Source organism: Apodemus sylvaticus, chromosome 13 (assembly GCF_947179515.1).
Source record: "Apodemus sylvaticus chromosome 13, mApoSyl1.1, whole genome shotgun sequence".
Classification (NCBI taxonomy): Eukaryota; Metazoa; Chordata; class Mammalia; order Rodentia; family Muridae; genus Apodemus; species Apodemus sylvaticus.
Genome location: NC_067484.1, coordinates 101,063,665 through 101,088,705, shown reverse-complemented (window position 1 = coordinate 101,088,705; position 25,041 = coordinate 101,063,665). Strand labels below are relative to the sequence as shown.

General features: G+C 38.0%; 1 long non-coding RNA gene across 1 annotated transcript in view; it reads left to right on the top strand.

Annotated features, from left to right (window-relative positions):
* LOC127664020 (uncharacterized) overlaps nucleotides 1–25,041 on the top strand; it is a 445,498-nt gene that overhangs the window by 91,865 nt on the left and 328,592 nt on the right. The gene's annotated exons all lie outside the window — the stretch shown is intronic.

Here is a 25,041-nt window from a genome sequence, read left to right as displayed (position 1 = left end):
TATGTATTTGTTCATTTTCACCACTTATTTAGTTATTATTTATTTATTTAATTTAAATTCTACTTTCTCCCATCTGTCCATTTCACCTTTCACAGTCCTTCATCCCTAACTCATTTTTATCTCTCTAATTCGTGTGGGGACTACAGGAGTATCCACCAACCACGGCATGTCAAGTCTCTGCGTGGTTAGACATATCTCTCTTACTGAGATCAGAAAATACAGCCAAGATAGGGGAACAGTTTGGACAGACAGTCAACAGCATGAGGGACATCTCCTGCTCCATTTGTTGGGGGAAACAGATGAAAACTGAGTAGCTCCTGTACTACATATGTGGCGGGGACTCAGTCCATTCTGTGTATGTGCTTTACTTTGTGATTAAGTCTCTGAAAGTGTCCTAGTGTCAAGGTTAGTTGTCACTGAGTGTCTTCTTATGGACTTCCTATTCCTTCAGAGGCCTCAATCCTTTCCCCGACTATTCCAAAAGCTCCCCTTGTGTTCTGTCCAATGATAGGTTGTAGGTGTCTCCATCTGTTTCAGTCAGGGGCTGAATTGAGACTCTCAGAGGACAATTATGCTAAGCTACTCTCTGGAAGTATAACAAAATGGATCGTCAGTAATGTCAGGGCTTGGTGCTTGCCCATGGGATGGGTCTCAATTTTGAAAGGGTATAGTCTGCCCTTTACCTCATTCTCTGTTCCATCTTTTTACCTGCATTTCTTATAGATAAGACCAATTTGGGGTGGAAAGGTTTTTGGTTCTGTTTGTGTTCTTAACTCTCCACTGGGGGTCCTGCCTGACTGTAGGATGTAGCCACTTCAAGGTCCATACTCATTGCCATGCATTTCCGTTAAGATCACCCCCAAAGACTCCTTGGTGCCCTCCAATTTGTCATCTTTGGCAAATCCTAAAGATACCTTACCCTTCCACCCTCACCAGATGCAGATTTCAATTCATTGTCCTGGTCTTCCCTTGTCTCTCACCACACCTATTCCTGTTCTCTCCCCCTTCCCATTTCTTATCTGCTCTCTTATACAGTTCTCTCTCTTATATTGGCCTCCTATGAGTGCTTTATTCCCCCTTCTGAGTGAGATTCAACGATGCTCATTTGAGTCTTCCTTCTCATTTAACTTCTTTTGGTCTATGGAGAGGAGTGTGTCTGGGTTATCACAGTCTGGATTATAGTATCTAATTTCATCCATTTGCCTGTAAAATTTATGATGCCCTTGTTTTTAATTGTGGAACGGTATTCAAATTTGAAAATGAAACACATTTTCTGTATCCATAATTTGTTTGAGGGACATCTGGAATTTTCAAGTTTCTAGCTGTTATAAATAAAGCAGACATGAACTTAGTGGTGCAAATGCTCAGGTGGGTATATGCCTCAGAAGGTACCCTAAGTGAAATTCTTCTTCCTGATAAGTCATGAATTAATGGAAGGACTAGACAAATTATTTCCTATGTCCAGATAGAACTTTAAATAAAACCTTCTGCAACTCTGGCCCAAGGGAATCAGGGTCTATGATGATAGAATCCAAACTTGAGAGAATCACTCATATTATGCTGGTTCTGGAAAGTGACTTATGAAAAACTCAAGATCATGGATTCTTTCTTTATGGTTTCAGTTTTACAATATTCTACCCATCCTTTGGCAGAGTCAGAGCCTCAGTTAAGGCTCTGAGTGTACCTCACATTTAAGTTGTGTGGATGATGCTTATGTTGCATTTAGGGACCAGAAGGTGTTGAAATAACTAAGGCATTGATAAATTCTCTAAAAATAGATGCATACAGGACAAGGAAATACCAAAACTGAGAGATGTATGAGAAATTACAATAGAGGGATAACTAAGCCTTTAGAAACTAAAGTCCAATGTTTTTAAGTCAAAGGTACAACATTTGGGTTTGTTCTGCTGGGTGTCTTGCCTTAGTCCAATCTTCTCTCCATATGCGCACATTTCTATTTACTAGAATGTGAAGAAGTATTCTGTGGCATTGTGTGTTGCAAATATAAAACATGTTTTCTGATTTTACAATATGTGACTTTGAAGATATTGCCTTGATTATCAGGGGAGACTTTAGAGCTTTGAACAGTGCGGGAGCTCCTAAAGACTATGAGTGTCACAATAGACTGTGTGTGTTTTCACCACAGGATGAGTGTGAACCTATCATGACCAGGGCCACAATGCATTTGATTGAAACATAAAGCATCTAAACAGGATGATTTCTTTGAAAGTCCTGACTGGCTTTCTTTTTAGATTTTTGGAGGGTCTTGTATGGGGAGTCTTTTCAGATACCTATTGGGAGAGATGATAGTGTATATAGACTTAAAATATTTAGTTCTTCCTTACAGATTTTGTATTTCTAATAGTTTACATATTCATCATATCCCTAATCACTGTCTCCAGTCTAGGTCTCGGGCCCTCCCAAACTCCTTTCTTCCAATCACCTGTATTTTTCATTTTAAAGGGTGTGGGCACCATGGGTATCCCTATACCATTCAATTTCCTTAAAAAATGGCATTATGATTAGATTATAACTTCTGTGTCAGGAAAGAAGGGGAGGAAGCATCAGAATTAAATGAATATATTGTCAAGAAAGCATACATTTGCATTACAGTGATATCAGTATCATGTTTTGTGTTGTTCATGTGTGTGGGATATTTTAGGATGCAGTGACTTATGATGATGTGCATGTGAACTTCACTACAGAAGAGTGGGGTTTACTTGATCCTTCCCAGAAGAATCTCTATAAAGATGTAACAATGGAACCTTACTGTTTTAGGTAAAACTGTGAATTTTCTTTCCATTTTCAAAATAACGGACCAATTTTTCTTGGTTATTGATGGTCTCCTTAATTTAGTTAATAACCAAGAAGATTGAGATGAATAAAGCAGGTTCAGTGCTGTGAAAATTCACAGTACCTTGAATGTTACCTAATTTCCAATATTATATCATTCCTTTTCTGATACTGTGTTTTAGGTTCCTATTGGGAAGACCATGATATTGAAGAACAATGTCAAACTTCTAGAAGTAATGAATGGTAATTTTCATGTGCAACCTTAAAAAAATATGCCTCTGTCAAATTTTTACTATTTTCTGGGTGCTATAAAGAAAAATAAGAGTGTTAAATTTCAGTCCTTTCCAAGTGTAGCTATGAATATAAAATTCTCCCAAAACCATGCACTTCATTGTAGGTTATCTGATTTATGTTGCAAGGCATTCCATTAAGAAAGAAGACAAGGAAGCTGGGCAGTGGTGATGCACTCCTTTATCCCAGAAAATGGGAGGCAGAGGCAGGAAAATTTCTGAATTCGAGGCCATCCTCATCTACAGAGTGAGTTCAAGGACAGCCAGGGCTATACAGGAAACCCTGTCTCGAATAACCAAAGGAAAAAAAATAGAAGACAAGGAAATAATGTCTTTAGAGATACCTTTATTTGATTTATAGCTCCATTAGACCTTTGCTGCGAATCTTCCAATATGTACAGTTTTATAATATATAGATGTTGCAAATTAATTAGTGAAAAATGCATATCAAACACCTTTGAATTAGTTAATTATCCATGGTAAAATTGGTTTTACTCATTGTAGTGACAGTTTAATGAGAGGTCAGTTTAATGAGTGTAAGTTTAATGAGAGATCAGTTTATGTGAATCTAGAAAGATGTCATGGAGAAACCTTAATTCATATATCAAATGCCTATGATGAACAAAATATCAAACAGAGTGAAAGCAATGTGTGTGAAAACCTTGCATTTGTTCTTCTTCTTTTAATAGCTATATCAGGTGTCACAATGATTTATAGTCACATGAGGATAGTGGTATTGACATAAGCGATGTAATTTTTCTATCCCTATACAATGAGAGTATATGTGTTATTTTGGTTTTAGTAGACTTTTTGAATATGATAGAAGTTTGCAACGAATTGGTTTTCTAATATTGTTGCAAAATTTCCCAAACTCACAATGTTGAAAATTGTTATGGGTACTAGAATTTGGAAAATCTTCTGTTTCTCCTGGTTCACATTAGATGTTGTATTATTTACACTGTAGGAAAAATTATTAATGCAAACAGTGCTAAAAAGCTCTGAGTTGTTCATCTTTTCATCACATAGGAAATACAATAGGAAGCATATTTCTTTATGTAGAAATCCTATATAAAAACAAATGTTATAATTAAGAGCCATGCAATAACTATCACAGGTATCTTCAGCAACTCATAATGCAGGAGAACACAATAAACATATGATATGATCAAACCTTAAGATCTGATGCTTCTATACCATTGGACCAAATTGTAAACTTAATTCATACTGATAAAACAAATGATCAGAGTAATGAATGTAGTAAATATTTCACATGTTCTGATTATTGTTGCAGGCACGTGAGAATTCATAGTGGAAAGAAAATCTATGAGTGCGGTGAATGTGGTAAATACTTTGCAAGACACAGTCATCTCCAAAGACATAAAATGACACATACTGGAGAGAAACCTTTTGAGGGCAATCAATGTGGTAATGCCTTTGGACATAACAGTACTTTCCAATATCATAAAATGACACATACTGGAGAGGAACCTTATGCATGTAATCAATGTGGTAACACCTTTGCAAGATCCAGTCATCTCCAAAGACATAAAATGGCACATACTGGAGAGAAACCTTATGAGTGCAATCAATGAGGGAAATTCTCAAGTACCTATTACAGGTCTTTTCCCAGTAGAAATCAGAATCTCAACGTTTCATAGAGAATGAATTAATAATACAGTCAATGACCTTAGGAAACAATGAGTGTAGGGTTTTGTATTTATAAAACATACACAACCACATTGTGGTTTATGATTATATCATCTCTGAATTCAAGGTTCTACTTGATATCAACATAGAATCAAAATATGGTTTAGGAAATCTCTGCTTTCTGATAACATTGTAAATGATATAATCAACAAAGTTACATTGACAAAGAAACAATGGTTTTGGTTTTATTTTTCCTTAAATGTTTATGAACATTAAGAAGTGAAAGCAATGTTGTGCAGTTATCTCCTTCAAATTACATTCTTAGTATCAAATGCAATAACACAAGACTACTTTCAACAACCTTTCTTGAAATAAATTTCTAACCCAGCACTAACTAAACATTCCTTTGAATATCAGATATGGATCAGTATGTGATTGGTCCAGAATACCAGTATGCCAACAGAGAACACAACATATGCATTCAGAAAGATGTGAACTTTATAAGCTATGAAGACCCATTGGGGATGGCTCTTGCCTTAATAGCCTTCTGTTTCTCTGCATTCACAGCTGTGGTACTTTGGGTCTTTGTGAAGCACCATGACACTCCTATTGTAAGGGCCAATAACAGAATCCTCAGCTACCTATTACTCATGTCACTCATGTTCTGTTTTCTGTGCTCATTTTTCTTCATTGGCCATCATAACAGAATGACCTGTATCTTGCAGCAAATCAGATTTGGAATTGTATTCACGGTGGCTGTTTCCACAGTTCTGGCCAAAACAATTACTGTGGTTCTGGCTTTCAAAGTCACAGATCCCTGAAGAAGGTTGAGAAACTTCCTTGTATCTGGGACACCCAACTACATTATTCCCATATGTTCCCTGTTTCAATGTATTCTGTGTGCAATATGGCTAGCAGTTTGTCCTCCCTTCGTTGATATTGATGAACACTCTGAGCATGCCCACACCATCATTGTGTGCAACAAGGGCTCAGTGACTGCATTTTACTGTGTCCTGGGATATGTGGCCTTCCTGGCCTTTGGAAGCTTCATCATTGCTTTTATGGCAAAGAATCTGCCTGACACATTCAATGAAACCAAGTTTTTTACCTTTAGCATGCTAGTGTGCTACAGTATCTCAGTCACCTTCCTCCCTGTTTACCATAGCACAAAGGGCAAGGCCATGGTTGCTGTGGAGATAATCTCTATCTTGGCATTCAGTGCAGGGATGCTTGGATGTATCTTTGTACCCAAGATCTCCATAATTTTAGTAAGACCAGACAGAAATTTCATCCAAAGGGTCAGGAAAAATTGTATTTCTGCATAAATAGTTCAGGAATTCTGTCAAACGTAATTTTGGTATATATCTACCAATTTTTGGGTAATAATGCATGTATCTAGTTTTTTAATCACTCCAGCATCATATCTACATACAGTATCATATCTACAGTCTTGGGTACATTCTCCATTAATCTTCACTCATTGACTTGCTTCGTTTCTCTGGAAGAAATAAAATTCTCAAATTATTATTATTACAATTTATTCATCATTTTGTTTTTATGGAGATTTCTCCAGTGGTAATAGCCAATAAAATTTGATAAGTCAATTAAACGTATGACCTAGTTTAGAAAGTGAGTTCCAGGTCAGAAAGGGCTACAAATAGAAACCATCTACCTAATCAATCAACTAATCAAACAAACAAACAAACAAACAAACAAACTCAAGCACACACAAAGTTGAAATAAGAACACATTCTCTTATTTCCAGTAGAAGCACATACATGAAAGTATAATGCCTTCTTTTTAGCTATTCTTCAGCTATTGGTCAGTAGTCTGATGTGGCAATGTCCTTTTTCTGCTCTTAAATACAAAAAAATATGTATATCCAACAATGGACAGAAGCTATAGATCCCAGTGTTTGGATTAGCAGATGATTAGAACAAACTGAGGTTGACCCATAGGAAGACTAGCAGTCTCCACTGCCCTGGACAACCAAGTACTCTCAGACACCGAGCCAAGAAGCAGGCATCATAAACCATCTGATATTAGGTCCCTGACATATACAAGGCATAGAAACACCTGTTCTTGTCTCAGTGGAAGTAGACACATCTAACCCCCAAGAATGATGAGGCCCGGGGATTGAGAGGGTCTGGGAGATCAGAGGTGTGGATATCCTCCTGGAGATGGGGGATGCGGTCTGGGAAGAGGAGGAGTCTGGGAGGAGACCGGGTGGGGGATAACTACATATGTGTAAAAAGAAAGGATCCAAGGATTTGAAAATGAAAAGAGTAAAATCTAAAAACTTGTAGATTGGTGAACATTCTATTATTATGTAGTTACGGGAGTAAAACGACTCCCACAACTACATGTAGATACTGATATTGCATGTAGCCATTTTTTTTCTGAGTCTGTTTTTGGTGTACAGTTTTGATTGAGATCCTTGCTTAGAAAATTCTGGAAGGATGGAATGGGAGTGTGATGCATTGGTTATGCTGCTTCATATGGAATTGTCTTTTCCAAAAAGACAATTATGTGTTTGTGGCTGTGCTAAATACTTAACATTCATCAAGTCTCCTCCCATAATGTGATACATAATGGGTCTAAATTGCCTCATTATTCAAAAAAAAAATCACTTCCCTAAGTAAGTCTTCATAGAAATATGATCATTAACAATGTCCCTTTGAGAAGCACACTCTGCATTAACAACCACATTGTATTCATCGAAAATTCATGGAAGGCTTTGGAGGTGAGATCACCATTCTCTCTCTCTCTCTCTCTCTCTCTCTCTCTCTCTCTCTCTCTCTTTCTGGTGACTGTCTAAGGCAAGTAGGCCCAGGAGAACAGGGATCACGGGAGTAGCAGAGCAGCTGGGGCAAGGTCCTTCTGGGCTGCATCTGCACCCGGGAGCTGGGCTGCACCACAATCCCCTGTGCTAGGGGAGAGCTGGTCTACCAGAGGTTCTGAGATGGCTTTCAGGCTACCTGGAGGGAAAAGCTCCAGCAATAGACAGAAGGACCAACTAACACCAGAGATAACCAGATTGTGAAAGACAAACACAAGAATGTTACCAACAGAAACCAAGGTAACATGACATCATCTGAATCCAGTTCTCCCACAACAACTTCCAGATACCCCTACACACTGGAAAGCAAGATGGATTTAATATCACATCTCTTGTCGCTGACAGAGGACTTCAGGAAGGATGTAAATTACTCCCTTAAAAAAATCAGGAAAACAGAGGAACAGGTAGAAGCACTTAAAGAAGGAACAAAAAAATCATTCAATGAATTACAGGAAAACACGGTGAAACAGGTGAAGGAATTAAACAAAACCATCCTGAATCTAAAAATGCAAGTAGAATCAATAAAGAAACCACAAAGGGAAATAAATGTGGAGGTTAAAAATGTCGGTAAGATATCAGGATTCATATATGCAAGCATCAAGAACAGAATACAAAAGATAGAGTGAGAATCTCATGTGCAGAAGATGTGATAGAAAACACTTACTCAACATTCAAAGAAAATGCAAAATGCAAAAAGCGTGTAACCCAAAATATCCCGGAACTCCAGGACACAATCAGAAAACCAAACGTAAGGATAATATGTGTAGAAGAAAGTAAAGATTTCCAACTTAAAGGGCCAATAAATGTCTTCAAAAATTATAGAACAACACTTCTCTGACCTAAAGAAAGATAAGCCCATAAACATAGGAGAAGCCTACAGTTCTACAAATAGATTTGACCAGAAAATAATTTCCTCCCATCACATAATAATCAAGACACCAAGTGCACTAAATACAAAATGAATATTAAAAACAATAAAGGAAAAAGGTAAAAAAACATATAAAAGCAGACCTATCAGAATCACACCAGACTTATCAGAGCCTATGAAAGCTAGAAGATCCTGGACAGGTCTCACACAGACCCTAAGAGAAGACACATGCCAACCATGGCTACTATATCCAGCAAAACTATCTACTATCATACATAGAGAAACGAAGGTATTCCATGACTAAAAAAAAATATACAATATATTTTTATAAATCCAGCCCTTTAAAAAATAATAAATGGAAATCACCATGAAAAGGCAGGAAAGTAAACCATAGAAAAAGCCAGAAAATAATATTCTTTTAACAAACCAAGAAGACAGCCACATAAACATAATTCTACCTCTAGTAACAAAAACAAGAGAATGCAAAAATTACTTTTCCTTAATATCTTCTAATATCAATGGGCTCAATTCCCCCCCCCCCAAAAGACAGAATGCTACATAGAGAGATACCAACATTTCGCTGCATACAGGAAAATGTCACCTCTGGGACATAGACAGTTACTATCTCAGAGTGAAAGGCTGGAAAGCAATTTTTCAAGCAAATTATCCCTAGAAAAGAACTGAAATAGCCATTCTAATATCAAATAAAATCAACTTTTAACCTCAAGTTATCAAAAAGAGATATGGAAGGACACTTTATACTCATCAAAGGAAAAAATCTACCAAGATGAACTCTCATTCTGATCATCTATGCTCCAAATGCAAGGGAACCTACATTCATAAAAAAATCTTTACTAAAGCTCAAAGCACATCGCATCTCACACAATAATAATGGGAGACTTCAATACCCAATTCTCAGCAATGGACATATCATGGAAATAAACACTAAACAAAGGAACAGTTAAACTAACAGAAGTTTTGAACTAAATGAATCAAACAAATATCTAAAGAACACTTCATCAAAAAAAAAATCTCAACATTACCATCTCTAAAATTAAACACATAATCAGTCACAAACTTGGATTCAACAGATATAAAAAGATTTAAATAATCCCATGTATACCAAAGTGTACTCTTCCTTGGAAAAGCATTTATAGACATGAGATTGGGCATAGTGATATCCTGGAATTGCAGCTACCTAGAACAAAAGACCTGAAAATATAACGTGAAAAGGGTATCACAAACCCAAGAATGACACCATGAGATTTGAAACAATGAATAGCTATAGTCCAAGGATCCATCAATAATAAATGCCAGGCAATCTCGCAGCTCATTTCTCTCAGTGGGTATCAGGTGGGTGGTCTGATTCTCCATTTACTTTTCTTGCTTCTTGATAACAATAGTTGGGGGGAGAGGGTTTATGGCATACCCCAGCCTCTGTAGCTAGAGAAACACAAGTGAACTTGTAAAGTGACAAGGCACAGACCAGGGTGAGGACCAAAAAGAAAGAGAGCATGCCTGGAATCCAGTGAGAAACCAAAGACTTTGGCACAGGCTTGAAATGCCTACTCTGTGGATCTCTGCTCTTCCATCATCCTACAGATATTTGGGTATGTATACAGCCAGGTATTTGACTGAATCCCTACCCATACTTATGGTGTCCTCACAGATGGTATCTTCAGTCAGGCTAACAACTGCACAGGGTGTCATTTGACTTCAGAGTCCCCAATCATGAAGCTACAGAAACCAGGACAAGTGATACCACCCCAAGCACCCAAATGCAGTGTTCATAATCACATGCCCTACAAGGAATTCTAGGCTCATGACTGTGGATTAGATAGCTTTGTATGGCGAATCATCATCAAAAGACTGAATACATCATCCCACTGGAAGACTAAAACAACCTAGAGCTGCTAAAAATATGCAGTTTCTGATGCTGACAGTTGTTTGGCTGCATTAGAAATATTTCTGACACACAATCTGCTGATTAATGAGCTTAGGGTGCCATTTTCTTTTTTTTTTTTAATTTTTTTATTCGATATAATTTATTTACATTTCAAATGATTTTCCCTTTTCTAGCCCCCCACTCCCCGAAAGTCCCGAAAGCCCCCTTCTCTTCCCCTGTCCTCCCACCCACCCCTTCCCACTTCCCCGTTCTGGTTTTGCCGAATACTGCTTCACTGAGTCTTTCCAGAACAAGGGGCCACTCCTCCTTTCTTCTTGTACCTCATTTGATGTGTGGATTATGTTTTGGGTATTCCAGTTTTCTAGGTTAATATCCACTTATTAGTGAGTGCATACCATGATTCACCTTTTGAGTCTGGGTTACCTCACTTAGTATGATGTTCTCTAGCTCCATCCATTTGCCTAAGAATTTCATGAATTCATTGTTTCTAATGGCTGAATAGTACTCCATTGTGTAGATATACCACATTTTTTGCATCCACTCTTCTGTTGAGGGATATCTGGGTTCGTTCCAGCATCTGGCAATTATAAATAGGGCTGCTATGAACATAGTAGAGCATGTATCCGTATTACATGGTGGGGAATCCTCTGGGTATATGCCCAGGAGTGGTATAGCAGGATCTTCTGGAAGTGAGGTGCCCAGTTTTTGGAGGAACCGCCAGACTGCTTTCCAGAGTGGTTGTACAAATTTGCAACCCCACCAGCAGTGGAGGAGTGTTCCTCTTTCTCCACACCCTCTCCAACACCTGCTGTCTCCTGAATTTTTAATCTTAGCCATTCGGACTGGTGTAAGATGAAATCTCAGGGTTGTTTTGACTTGCATTTCCCTAATGACTAATGAAGTTGAGCATTTTTTAAGATGCTTCTCCGCCATCTGAAGTTCTTCAGTTGAGAATTCTTTGTTTAACTCTGTACCCCATTTTTTAATAGGGTTGTTCGGTTTTCTGGATTCTAACTTCTTGAGTTCTTTATATGTATTGGATATTAGCCCTCTATCTGATGTAGGTTTGGTGAAGATCTTTTCCCAATTTGTTGGTTGCAGATTTGTCCTCTTGATGGTGTCCTTTGCCTTACAGAAACTTTGTAATTTTATGAGGTCCCATTTGTCAATTCTTGCTCTTAGAGCATACGCTAATGGTGTTCTGTTCAGAAATTTTCTCCCTGTACCGATGTCCTCAAGGGTCTTCCCCAGTTTCTTTTCTATTAGCTTCAGAGTGTCTGGCTTTATGTGGAGGTCCTTGATCCATTTGGATTTGAGCTTAGTACAAGGAGACAAGAATGGATCAATTCACATTCTTCTGCATACTGACCTCCAGTTGAACCATCACCATTTCTTCAAAAGGCTATCTTTTTTCCATTGGATGTTTTCAGCCTCTTTGTCGAGGATCAAGTGGCCATAGGTGTGTGGGTTCATTTCTGGATCTTCAATCCTGTTCCATTGATCCTCCTGCCTGTCACTGTACCAATACCATGCAGTTTTTAAAACTATTGCTCTGTAGTATTGCTTGAGGTCAGGGATACTGATTCCCCCAGACTATCTTTTGTTGCTGAGAATAGTTTTAGCTATCCTGGATTTTTGTTATTCCAGATGAATTTGATAATTGCTCTTTCTAACTCTATGAAGTATTGAGTTGGGATTTTGATGGGTATTGCATTGAATCTGTATATTGCTTTTGGCAAAATGGCCATTTGAACTATATTGATTCTACCGATCCATGAGCATGGGAGGTTTTCCCATTTTTTGAGGTCTTCTTCCATTTCCTTCTTCAGGGTCTTGAAGTTCATGTCATACAGATCTTTCACATATTTGGTAAGAGTCACCCCAAGATACTTTATACTGTTTGTGGCTATTGTGAAGGGGGTCATTTCCCTAATTTCTTTCTCAGCCTGCTTATCCTTTGAGTTTAGGAAGGCCACTGATTTGCTTGAGTTGATTTTATAACCTGCCACTTTGCTGAAGTTGTTTATCAGCTGTAGGAGCTCTCTAGTGGAGTTTTTTGGGTCACTTAGGTAGACTATCATGTCGTCTGCAAATAATGATAGTTTGACTTCTTCCTTTCCAATTTGTATCCCTTTGACCTCCTTATGTTGTCGAATTGCCCGAGCTAGTACCTCAAGTACAATATTGAAAAGATAAGGAGAAAGGGGGCAGCCTTGTCTGGTCCCTGATTTCAGTGGGATTGCTTCAAGTTTCTCTCTATTTAGTTTGATGCTGGCTACCGGTTTGCTGTAAATTGCTTTTACTATGTTTAGGTATGGGCCTTGAATTCCTGTTCTCTCCAAGACTTTAAGCATGAAAGAATGCAGAATTTTGTCAAATGCTTTTTCAGCATCCAATGAAATGACCATGTGGTTTTGTTCTTTGAGTTTGTTTATGTAGTGGATTGCATTGATGGATTTCCGTATATTGAACCAACCCTGCATTCCCGGGATAAAGCCTACTTGATCATGGTGGATGATCGTTTTGATGTGTTCTTGGATTCGGTTGGCAAGAATTTTATTGAGTATTATTGCATCGATGTTCATAAGGGAAATTGGTCTGAAGTTCACTTTCTTTGTTGGATCTTTGTGTGGCTTCGTAGAAGGAATTGGGTAGTGTTCCTTCTGTTTCTATTTTGTGGAATAGTTTGAAGAGTATTGGTGTTAACTCTTCTTTGAAGGTCTGATAGAATTCTGCACTGAAACCATCTGGTCCTGTGCTTTTTTTGGTTGGAAGACTTTCTATGATTCCTTCTATTTCTTTAGGCATTATGGGACTGTTTAGATGGTTTAGTTGATCCTGATTTAATTTTGGTATTTGGTATCTGTCAAGGAAATTGTCCATTTCCTCCAGATTCTCCAGCTGTGTTGAGTACAATCTCTTGTAGTAGGATCTTATGATTTTTTGGATTTCCTCAGTTTCCATTGTTATATCTCCCTTTTCATTTCTAAGTTTGTTAATTTGGATACTTTCTCTGTGCCCTTTGGTCAGTCTGGCTAAGGGTTTATCTATCTTGTTGATCTTCTCAAAGAACCAGCTCCTGGTTTTGTTGATTTTTTGTATGGTTCTCTTTTTTTCTACTTGATTGATTTCGGCCCTGAGTTTGATGATTTCCTGCCTTCTACTCCTCCTGGGTGAAATAGCTTCTTTTTATTCCAGGGCTTTCAGGTGTGTCATTAAGCTGGTAATGTATGCTCTCTCCATTTTCTTTTGGAGGCACTCAGGGCTATGAGTTTTCCTCTTAGCACTGCTTTCATTGTGTCTCATAGATTTGGGTATGTTGTGTTTTCATTTTCATTGTGTTCTAAAAAGTCTTTAATTTCTTTCTTTATTTCTTCCTTGACCAAGGTTTCATTGAGTAGAGTATTGTTCAGTTTCCACGTGTATGTGGATTTTCTGTTGTTTCTGTTGCTATTGAAGACCACTTTTAGTCCATAGTGATCAGATAGGAGGCATGGGATTAGTTCGATCTTCTTATATTTGTTGAGGTCTGTCTTGTGACCAATTATATCGTCGATTTTGGAGAAGGTACCATGAGGTGCTGAGAAAAAGTTATATTCTTTTGTTTTAGGATAGAATGTTCTATATATATCTGTTAAATCTAATTGGTCAAAAGCTTCAATTAGTTTCATTGTGTCCCTGTTTAGTTTCTGTTTTCCTGATCGGTCCATTGAGGAAAGTGCAGTGTTGAAGTCACCCACAATTATTGTGTTAGGTGCAATGTGTGCTTTTAGTTTTAATAAAGTTTCTTTTACGAAAGAGGGTGCCCTTGCATTTGGAGCATAGATGTTCAGGATTGAGAGTTCTTCTTGTTGTATTTTTCCTTTGACCAGCAAGAAGTGTCCCTCAGAGTCTCTTTTGATGACTTTGGGTTGAAAGTCAATTTTATCTGATATTAAAATGGCTACTCCAGCTTGTTTCCTGAAACCATTTACATGTAAAATTGTCTTCCAGCCTTTTATTCTAAGGTAGTGTTTGTCTTTGACCCTGAGGTGTGTTTCCTGTAAGCAGCAAAATGTAGGGTCCTGTTTACATATCCATTCAGTTAGTCTGTGTCTTTTTATTGGGGAATTAAGTCCATTGATGTTAAGAGATACTAAGGAATAGTGATTGCTACTTCCTATCATTTTTGACATTATTTTTTAAATTTGATTGCTTAACTTCTTTTGGGTTTGATGAAAGGTTACTATCTTGCTTTTTCCAGGGTGAAGTTTCCCTCCTTGTATTGGTGTTTTCCTCCTATTATCCTTTGTAGGGCTGGGTTTGTGGATAGATATTGGGTAAACTTGGTTTTGTCATGAAATACCTTAGTTTCTCCATCTACGGTGATTGAGAGTTTTGCTGGATATAGTAGTTTTGGTTGGCATTTGTGTTCTCTTAGAGTCTGTATGAAATCTGCCCAGGACCTTCTAGTCTTCATAGTCTCAGGTGAAAAGTCTGCTGTGATTCTGATAGGTCTTCCTTTATATGTTACTTGGCCTTTTTCTCTTACTGCCTTTAATATTCTTTCTTTGTTTAGAACATTTGGTGTTTTGATTATTATGTGACGGGAAGTATTTCTGTTCTGGTCCAGTCTGTTTGGAGTTCTGTAGGCTTCTTGTATATTCATGGGCATCTCTCTCTTTAGGTTAGGGAAGTTTTCTTCCATAATTTTATTGAAGATATTTGCTGGCCCTTAAAGTTATAAATTTTCACTCTCATCTCTGCCTATAATACATAGGTTTGGTCTTCTCATTGTGTCCTGGATTTCCTGGATATTTTGGGTTACAAGCTTTTTGCATTTTGCATTTTCTTTAACTGTTGAGTCCATGGTTTCTATGGAATCTTCAGCATCTGAGATTCTTTCTTCTATCTGTTGTATTCTGTTGTTGATATTTGCATCTCTGTCCCCTGATTTCTTCCCAAGGCTTTCTGTCTCCAAAGTTGTCTCCCTTTGAGTTTTCTTAGTTGTTTCTACTTCTGATTTTAGATCCTGGATGGTTTTGCTTAGCTCCTTCACTTGCTTGTTTGTGCTTTCCTGTAATTCTTTAAGAGATTTTTGTTTTTCCTCTTTCATGACCTCAGCCTGTTGACCAAAGTTCTCCTGTATTTCTTTAAGTGTTTTTTGTGTTTCCTCATTGTAGGCTTTTTTATTCTCCTGGATTTCTTTCAATGATTTTTGTGTTTCCCTTGCAAGGGCTTCTAAGTTTTGATCCATTTTCTCCTGAATTTCTTTAAGTATGTTCTTCATGTGTTCCTGTACCAGCATCATGATCAGTGATTTTAAATCCAAATCTTGTTTTACTCGTGTGATGGGGTATCCAGGACATGTTGGTAGAGGAGAATTGGGTTCAGATGTTGCCATATTGCCTTGATTTCTGTTAGTGGCATTCCTGCCTTTGCCTTTTGCCATCTAGTTCTCACTGGTGTTAGTTGGTCTTGTCAGTGCTGGACTCACCAGTGCAAGCTGCCCCTTCCCAGTTGGCCTCTGGTGCACAGCTTACCTCCTGCACTGCTTGTAGACAGGGTGCTGCTGCCCAGGCTGTTCAGATCCTGAAGCAGACACCCGAAGGCTCCTGCTGGGGCCCGCTGAATTCACCGGAGCACACCGACTTCTCCCAGCTGGCCGCCCGGAAGCCCCTCTAGCCTCTTGCAGGACCTGGAGATGTGGTGCCGCCGCCCAGGCTGATCTGGATCCGGAAGCAGAGAGAGTTGAGCTGAGGGCTCCTGCCTGAGGCCTTGCCCCAGATTGTGTCTGTGGACCAGATGGAGTCCGTGTGCACCCCCAGGGAGCGCCGACGGCGTATGCTGCCGGGACCTCCCCTGTGTTCTGATCACTCCGCTGGGCAGCCGATCCCCCAACCGGGCTGGCCCACACAAGGTTATCCTGGCAGCCCAGGCCCTGAGTCCAGGCAAAAGCCTGGGAGGCCAAGGTTTGAGCAAAGTTCCCCTAGGGCTATGCCTGTTAATTGGGTCTGTCAGGTGACCAGGATGGCGGGCGTGCGTGCTCGCGCTCCCAGAAAGCGCAGGGAGAGTCTGCTGTGCTAACAACCTCCTGGGTGGGTTGACACACAGATGGCCCACCAAACCACCCAGTTCTTGGTGTCAGTCCTGGGCCTTTTGGGGTCTAGACCCAAAAGGGTGTCATTTTCATGGATAAGGTTGTCAGAGGTTGTCTTAGAGTATAAGGTCTCATAAGAATATTTTGCTTTGAGTCACTATAGTTTGATGGACACTGTACCTAGAAGAACATACTAGGAGTAAGGTGTTAAACTGATACAAACTGGGAGATGTGATTTCCTTCCTGACTCTATTTTCTTGTTTTACCCTAGGTTACACACCCATGGCGAGTAAGAGGAAAATATAAAAAATCACGGTATAATAACTTTGGGCTAGCCAGCTCCTTTCTTTGGAGATGGAAAAACTAATGTATTGGAATCCTCAACTTTCAGGAATTATGATAAGCAGGAAAGTTCATTAGCTTCACAGTGGCACCATTTCCTGTCACCCACTCCTGGGAAAATCAGCTCACAAGTGCCAAATTCAGGATTTTTCACATCACTGTTCCATGACTCACTTTGACTTTCCCAGGACCACATCTTCCTTGCTGGTTTACAGTGAGATGGAAAGCCAACCTCCTTTGACCTCTCTCTCACTTCTCTAAGCTCTCCATTCTCACTCTCAAGTAGACTCCTCCTCCATCTTGCAGACATAAATATGGGTGAACTCTCTAAGGACTAATTGAAAGCCCTGAGAGCAGTGGGTGTTGTGACATCACAGGTGACATCACAGGGGATGCCTAGAGCTCTCCAGGATACACTGGAATGTTCAGACAAGGGATTGTCTATGCCATGGGGAACAGACTTTGCCTTCCTGTTAATGTTCTCCCTCTACTGAACAGAAGCTGAGGGGCCCATCCCGGGAGACTCTCCTGGGACACAAATGTTGTTTACCTCCCTTTAAAAGCCAGAGGTCTCACTTACTGAGATTTGTCAGTGTCAGAACAATGGGAAAGTGGTGTGCTTTATTTCCAAATGTGTTAACTGTTGAGAACTGGGACAGGATGGAGAGAAAAACCAGCCCATCAAGTTGGCAGCAGAAGACTTGGGATGTCCACTTTCTTCCTAGGCCTTGGCCGCATGAACTTGTTAGAAGGCATTTCCAGGGGCACCTTCAGCATGTGGAGATTCAGGACAGGAGGGACATTCTCAGGACGGTCTTGCTTGGAGATGATGCCTCAGGACAGGGATTAGGAAAACAAGATTACTCAGATCTGACATTCTGACTGAGAGATGAAAACAAAGGGTATAATACATCTCTGTATTCCATGCTCTGTCAGTCAGGTTGTGAGAGACACATCTCACCAGACACTCCACAACAGTTGTGTATCCACATTTGTCAACTATTGTCCTAATTCTCCATGTGTCAAACAGCTCTTTCTGTCCCTCATCCATCTCCAAACTACACTATAACTGAATGTACCACAGTATACCACACGTGACTGCCTCCAAGTGTGGTCTAAATGTCTCAAATCTAACAAAACCCCATTAATCTATGCGGATCACAGGTCCTATTATCCAGGAGATAAGTATTTTCTGGAGAGATATAATGACCACCAAGCCTGAGCATGGAGAGTGAGTGATCTCTAGCCTGGTTTCTTGATTTCTTTCTCACATGGAAGGAATATAGCTGTGAATCCCTACATGACCCGACAGCTATAAACTTCATATTTGAATGGAAAAGGCATTTTGCCCTTGATGGTTAAAATCCTAATTACAATCTCAAAATTAATAATTTTATATCAAAAATAGTTCTTCAGAAGACCCAGTCATAAAATTAATGTTATTGAGCAAACTTCAAGATAAAGGAACGACATCCAGACAAGCATCATGTTACACTTATATAAGATGACCACATGATGTGATGGTGCTCTGTTTTCAGTGGGTGTGTATGTGTATGTGTATGTGTATGTGTATGTGTATGTGTATGTGTATGTCTTCTTTACACCTGCCCAAATGTTTTGGAATTGTGAATGAAAGATACACATATGTTTCCTAATTTTTAATATGCCTTAAACAGTGTATTGAGTGAATATTTTTAAACTTTTTTCATCTGTTCTATACTCACTTATATAATTGAAGATTTACATTGAATATATTTCTGATAAAATTAAAGAAATATGTATGAAAAACTGTTAAAATTGAAGATTTACTGTGAAAATTATACACATATATAGAAATGTATAGAAAACATTTCTAACGAAATAAAGGGATAATTAAAAACTTTTTGTGATAAAATTGACGATTTACATGGAAAATATTTCTGAAACTATTGAAGAAATGTAGAGAAAAAGTGTTAAAATAGAATAATGTATTGTTAACTAAAAATGGTAAAATAGAAAACAGAAAGTATTATCTTTACTAATTGACTAAGGACATAGAATTTTTTTCTGAATAATTGAAGATTTTAATGGAAAATGTTTCTAATAAAGCTGAAGAAGCATAGACAAACTGTTAACATTAAAAGATTTTCATGGAAAATGATACAAATAAAATGGTAGACAGAAATTAGGTCTAAACTAATTCAAGAATTAATTCAAAAGCTACTTTGATAAAATTAAAGGTTTCAATCGACTATATTTCTGATAAAATTAAAGAAATATATACAAAATTCTGTTACTATTGAAGGTTTTCATGTATAATAATACAGAATAAATGGTAGACATATTAAACACTTCTACAATATTTGAAGAAGGAAGTACAAACATTTTATGATAAAACTGATTTACATAGAAAATAGTATTGATAAAATTGAAGAAAGAAAAAATAAATAAATACTGAGAGAAAGTTTTAAATTTTAAGAATATGATGAACAGTTATAATGGTAAAATGGTTAACAAGGAAATATAACCAAGCACATAATTGAACAATCACATAAATAATTTTCTGATAAAATTTACATTTTTGATGGAAATTATTTCTGATTAAAATAGAACTATATTAAAAGTATTAAAATATAATCCATGGGAGTAGTACAGTTAAAATAAACAGTAGACATAGAAAACATATCTAAACTAGTTAAAGTTAAGTAGATACATTTTCTGATAAAAATGAAGATTTTGATGGAAAATTTTTGTCATAATTTTAAAGAAATATATATATATATATATATATATATATATATATGTGTGTGTGTGTGTGTGTGTGTGTGCGTGTGCGTGTGTGTGTGTGTGTGTGTGTGGTAAAACTGAATATTTTCATGGAAAATAATTTAGTAAAAGTGGTAGAAAATAAAACATCTAAAATATTTTAAAAGGTAGTAGAAACATTTTCTGATAGAATTGAAAATGTTCATGGAAAATATTTCTGATAAAATTGAAGAAATACATAAAGTGTTAAAATCGAAGAGTTTGTTAGAAAATAATGATGGTAAAAATGTAAACATAGGACATTTACTTTTACTAAATGTCCAAGAACTCAGAAAAATATGGTGATAAAACTGAAGGTTTTGATGGAAATTATTTCTGATAAAATTAAAGAAGTATAGAAAAGTATTAAAATTAAAGATAAACATGGAAAATATTATTGATAAAATTGAAGAAAGGTATAGAAAATGTGTCAAAATTGAAGAATATGGTGAAAAATAATGATGGTTAAATATACCTTTAGAAAATATACCTGTACTAATTGACCAAGAACATAGAATACTTTTCTGGTAAAATTTAAAATTTTTTAAAATTTTATTTGGTATATTTTTATTTACATTTCAAATGTCCACTTTCCTGGTTCACCCCTCCCCCAAAATCCCATGAGCCATCTCTCCTTCCCCAATCAACCGTCCCCAACTTCCCTGGCCTCTCATTCCTCTACACTAATGCATCAAATCTTTCCAGGACCAGAGGCCTCTCCCCCATTTGGTGTCTAACAAGTTCATCCGCTGTTGCTGATGTGTCTGGGGCCATGGGTAAATAACTCCCTGTGTACTCTTTGGTTGATGGTTTTGTCCCTGGGATCTCTGGGGGTACTGGGTGACTCATATTGTTATTCCTCCTGTGGAGCTGCAAACCTCTTCAGCTCCTTGGGTCCTTTCTCTAGCTCCCCCATTGGGGACACTGTGCTCAGCTCAATGGCTGGCTGAGAGTGTCCCCCTCTGTTTTTGTCACGCACTAGCAGAGCCTCCCAGGTGACAGCTGTATCCAGCTCCTGAAACATTGAACAGCTATTTTATAAGGATCCATCAGTGATAAATGCCAGGCAATCTTGCAGCTCATTTCTCTTATTGGGCATCAGGTGAGTGGTCAGAATCTCCATTTTCTTTTCTTGCTTCTTGATGAAAATTTTTGATGGGAGGGAGTTTGTGGCATACCCCAGCCTCTGTAGCTAGAGGAACACAAGTGAACTTGCAAAGTAGGAAGGCACAGAAAATGCACAGACCAGGCTGCGCAAAGAGAGAGAGAGCATATCTGGAATCGAGTGAGACACAGAAGACTTTGGCACAGGCTTGAAATGCCTGCTCTCAGCTCTCCCTTCATCCTGTAGAGATTTGGGTATCTAAGCAGCCAGGTATTTTGGCTGTCTACCTACACATACTAATGATGACCTCACAGATGTCCTCTCCAGGCTTGTTAACTACTGCACACGGTAGAACTTGGCTTCAGAACCCCCAAACATTTAGCTACAGAACCCAGGAAAAATGGCACAGTCCCCAAGCACCCATATGCAGTGTTCATAACCAGATGCCCTGTCATGGATTCTAGGCTCATGACTGTGGATTAAATGGGTGCACATGACAAACCATCATCCAAACAATGAAAAATTCATCCAACTGAAAGACTAAAACAATCCTGAGTTGGAAGAATTATCCAGTCTCTGATTCTAACATTTGTTTGGCTGCATTAGAGATATGTGTGACACCAAATCTGATGAATCAGGAAGCTCAGAGTATCACTCTCAGGGATAAGGTTGTCAGAGGAGGTCTGAGAATGTAAGGTAAGATTATTTTGCTCTGAGTTGCTATAGTCTGATAGCCACTATACCTAGAAAAACAATCTGGGAGTAAACTTTTGAACTGATATAAACTGGGAAATATTTCCTCCCTGGATCTTTATGGTATCCTTATGTCCCCAGGTTACACCTCAATGGCCAGTAACAGTCCTATCTTCTGGAATGACCACAAGGAATGCCTTGAGTCAGGGGGATGCCCATGTGTGAGGGAAGTGAGGCATGGGGATGATCTCCAGTGCAGTGTGTGATGTGTGTGAGTCAGGGGAATGGATGTGAGCTCTGGATTGTTTGCTATTGATTAATTATCGGTCATTGATCAAGTATTGATCAACCTCAATATCAATCACAAATTCGCTATTGACGGGCTGTGGTTTAGTCCATGACTGGCTGTTTAGCAACTAAGACTCAATTATCGATTAAGTATTGATTATCAATAGATTGATGATTATTGATCAATTAGCAATCAATGTTCTATCATAGTTTCAACAACATCTACATGCTACAGGCTGAGATGCTCAGGCAAGGTCAAGGCTGCATATGCTGACTCTTTTTTCATGGGACCGAGATCGAGGTTGGGAGAGCAGCGTCATGCAGACCCGGGTGCACAATTTCCTGTTACTCATTCCTGTGAAGCCAGGGTCAAGTGAGCCTACTCTAGGAATTTTCACATCACTGTTCCCTGACTTACTGTGCCCTTCCTAGGACCACATGTTCCTTGCAGATTTACAGTGAGATGGAAAGCCAACCTCCTTTGACCTCTCTCTCACTTCTCTAAGCTCTCCATTCTCACTCTCAAGTAGATTCCTCCTCCATCTTGCAGACATAAATATGGGTGAACTCTCTAAGGACTAATTGAAAGCCCTGTGATCAGTGGGTGTTGTGACATCAATGGTGACATCACAGGGGATGCCTAGAGCTCTCCAGGATACACTAGAATGTTCAGACAAGGGATTGTCTACGTCATGGGGAACAGACTTTGCCTTCCTGTTAATGTTCTCCCTCTACTGAACAGAAGCTGAGGGACCCATCCCGGGAGACTCTCCTGGGACACAAATGTTGATCACCTCCCTTTAAAAAGCTAGAGGTGTCAGTCACTGAGTTTTGTCAGTGTCAGAACAATGGGAAAGTGGTGTGCTTTATTTCCAAATGTGTTAACTGTGGAGAACTGGGACAATTCTTCAATTTATATGAAATATTTCCCTTTAAATCTTCAATTTTATCAGAAAATGTTTACCATCTACTATCACTTAAATTAGAATAGTTTTTACGTCAATCAATTGATGTATTATTATCCATGATACTTGTCAATATTTTTTAAAGTTATCAATTTTAGCACTATTTTCTATATATTCTTTAATTTCATCAAAAATACTTTCCTTGTAAATCTTCAATTTTTCATAACATTGTTCTACTCCATTTTTCAAATTCTTTAGCAATATTTATTATGCCTATAATTTTCTATGTATAATTTTGCATGAAAATTGTCAATTTTGATTTGTTTATCTATATATTTCTACACATTTTTCTGAAATAAAATCCATGTAATATTTTCCATTTCAATTTTACCAGGAAATGTTTATACGCCCTCCTTCAATTAAATTAGAAATGTTTTTCAAGTCAGCCAATTTATCTGTATTTTTCCATGAAAATCGTCAATTTTAAAGTTTTTCTATAAATTTCTTCAATTTTATCAGAAATGTTTATAATTCACTTTTAATTATTTTGCGATTTTTCTATTGCTTCTGATTTTAAGTCTTATTCTCTTTTGTTCCATTCCACCACCTTTTAAATTGTATTTTCTTCCATTTCTTCAAGTGATTTATTTTCCCTCTCTAAGGGCTTCTACCTGTTTGTCTGTGGGTTTCTGTGTTTCATTAAAGGGATCATTTTTATCCTCATTAAAGACATTTGTCATCCTCATGAGGTGACATTTTAGGGTAGACTCTTGTTCTTATTGTGTGCTTGAGTATCAAGTGTAGGAGAACTGGGTTCTGATATTGACAAATTACATTGGCTTCTGTTGGTTATGTTCTTGCCTTTTTCTTTCACCACCTGGTCATTTCTCTTGTAAATTTGCCTGGGCCCCTCTGACTGGAGCAGGCCAATTTGGAGACAGACAATGCTGTCTCTGGTTAAGTCAGGCCTTCCTTGTCCATGTTTAGTGCAACCTCAATGTGTCCCCATGTCTCTGATTAAGGAAGACTTCCTTAAAGCTAGGTTGGCTTTGGGGTCTGGGGCAGAAATATTGATCTGCTCTAGTTTGAGGTGGAAATGCAGACTGAAAGGACAATGTGGCTCAGGAAGAGCCTGCTAGATACCACATCTGCTGGTATTTGTGGGGGTACAAAATGGTGTGGGGGGTAAAAACAGGTCTGACCTATATTTCTAGATATGGAAGGCCACCTGTTTGACAGGTAAGACTATTAGGAATTGGAGGCACACCCTGTTTTTCATAAGTTCAGACAGTATAAACCCTTCAGGTATAAACTCTATATACAATACTGTCTATGAAATGAAAACAGATAGAGGCAATCTCATGTTCCACATAGCACAACCTGGAATCAGATATCTGATTTGAACAAAAAATAAAAGGACAACAAACTGAGAAGAAGCTATGAAATATTATTTGTGAGACATAGAAGAATATTTTCTTTTATATACTCATAAAGTACTGTATGGAATATCTTAAGACTTCAATCCCAATGTATAACTTAAAGGAAAATGAAAACAAACAAACAAACAAACAAATAACAATAAAACACTCCCTTGATACTCAGGAAGGGTACAGTGGTGTGTGGTGTGCCTTCTTTCCACCATGTCAATTCAATAACATGAGCTTAAAGCAGATGAAAAGCAATTTCAAGAAATACTACTCGTGTTCAAAGGACATGGAGAATTTCTCTGCAAAAAACCACATGGAATCTCACCTATCAATCTTGGCAAAATCAAATTCAATTTTCTTTGAAAGACCTTTATGTTCGACCAGTAGTCTGACTATAATTAGTATGGTATGTATCCAAGTCCAATACTCATGTGCACCAAATGATTTCCAAAAGTATGACACAGCCAAGGATGGCATTTACATAGTCACAATAGAGTGAAGAGTCAGCTTCCATGCACAGTCCCAATTCATTTGACATGATATTACCACCCTGTATACAAAAATATGGAATATCACAATATCAAAGCTCAAAAATTTCCCAATTTTCCCAGGGTCTACAAAACTACTAAAAATATTCAAATTGACAGGCATAATTCAAACAAAGTATGAAACAAATTTTTATTCATAGTAGCTGAGATGGTACAATAAACTCCATAGAAAGATTTTGTTATAAGCCAGTGACATTGAAACGATTCGGAAAATGGACTTAAAGATTCCACTCAATTCAGTGTGTATATTATGGGCCAAAAATGATGTAATTCAAAAAATTAAATCAAATTCAATGCTTCATCTGTGTCACTTATTTTAATCTAACCAAGTTACAAAAGTTAGCATGACAGAAATACATATGTGTAGCTGTAAGACATCAGTGTTTCAAAACAAATACCAACTAGACATGGATGAAAAATATAAGGTATACACAAGCATTACCAATACAATTCTCTCTCAGAATTGGCATGTTGAATCTTTCATTTCTTTGAGGAAAACACACAAAAATTGTTCTCAAACTTCTAAA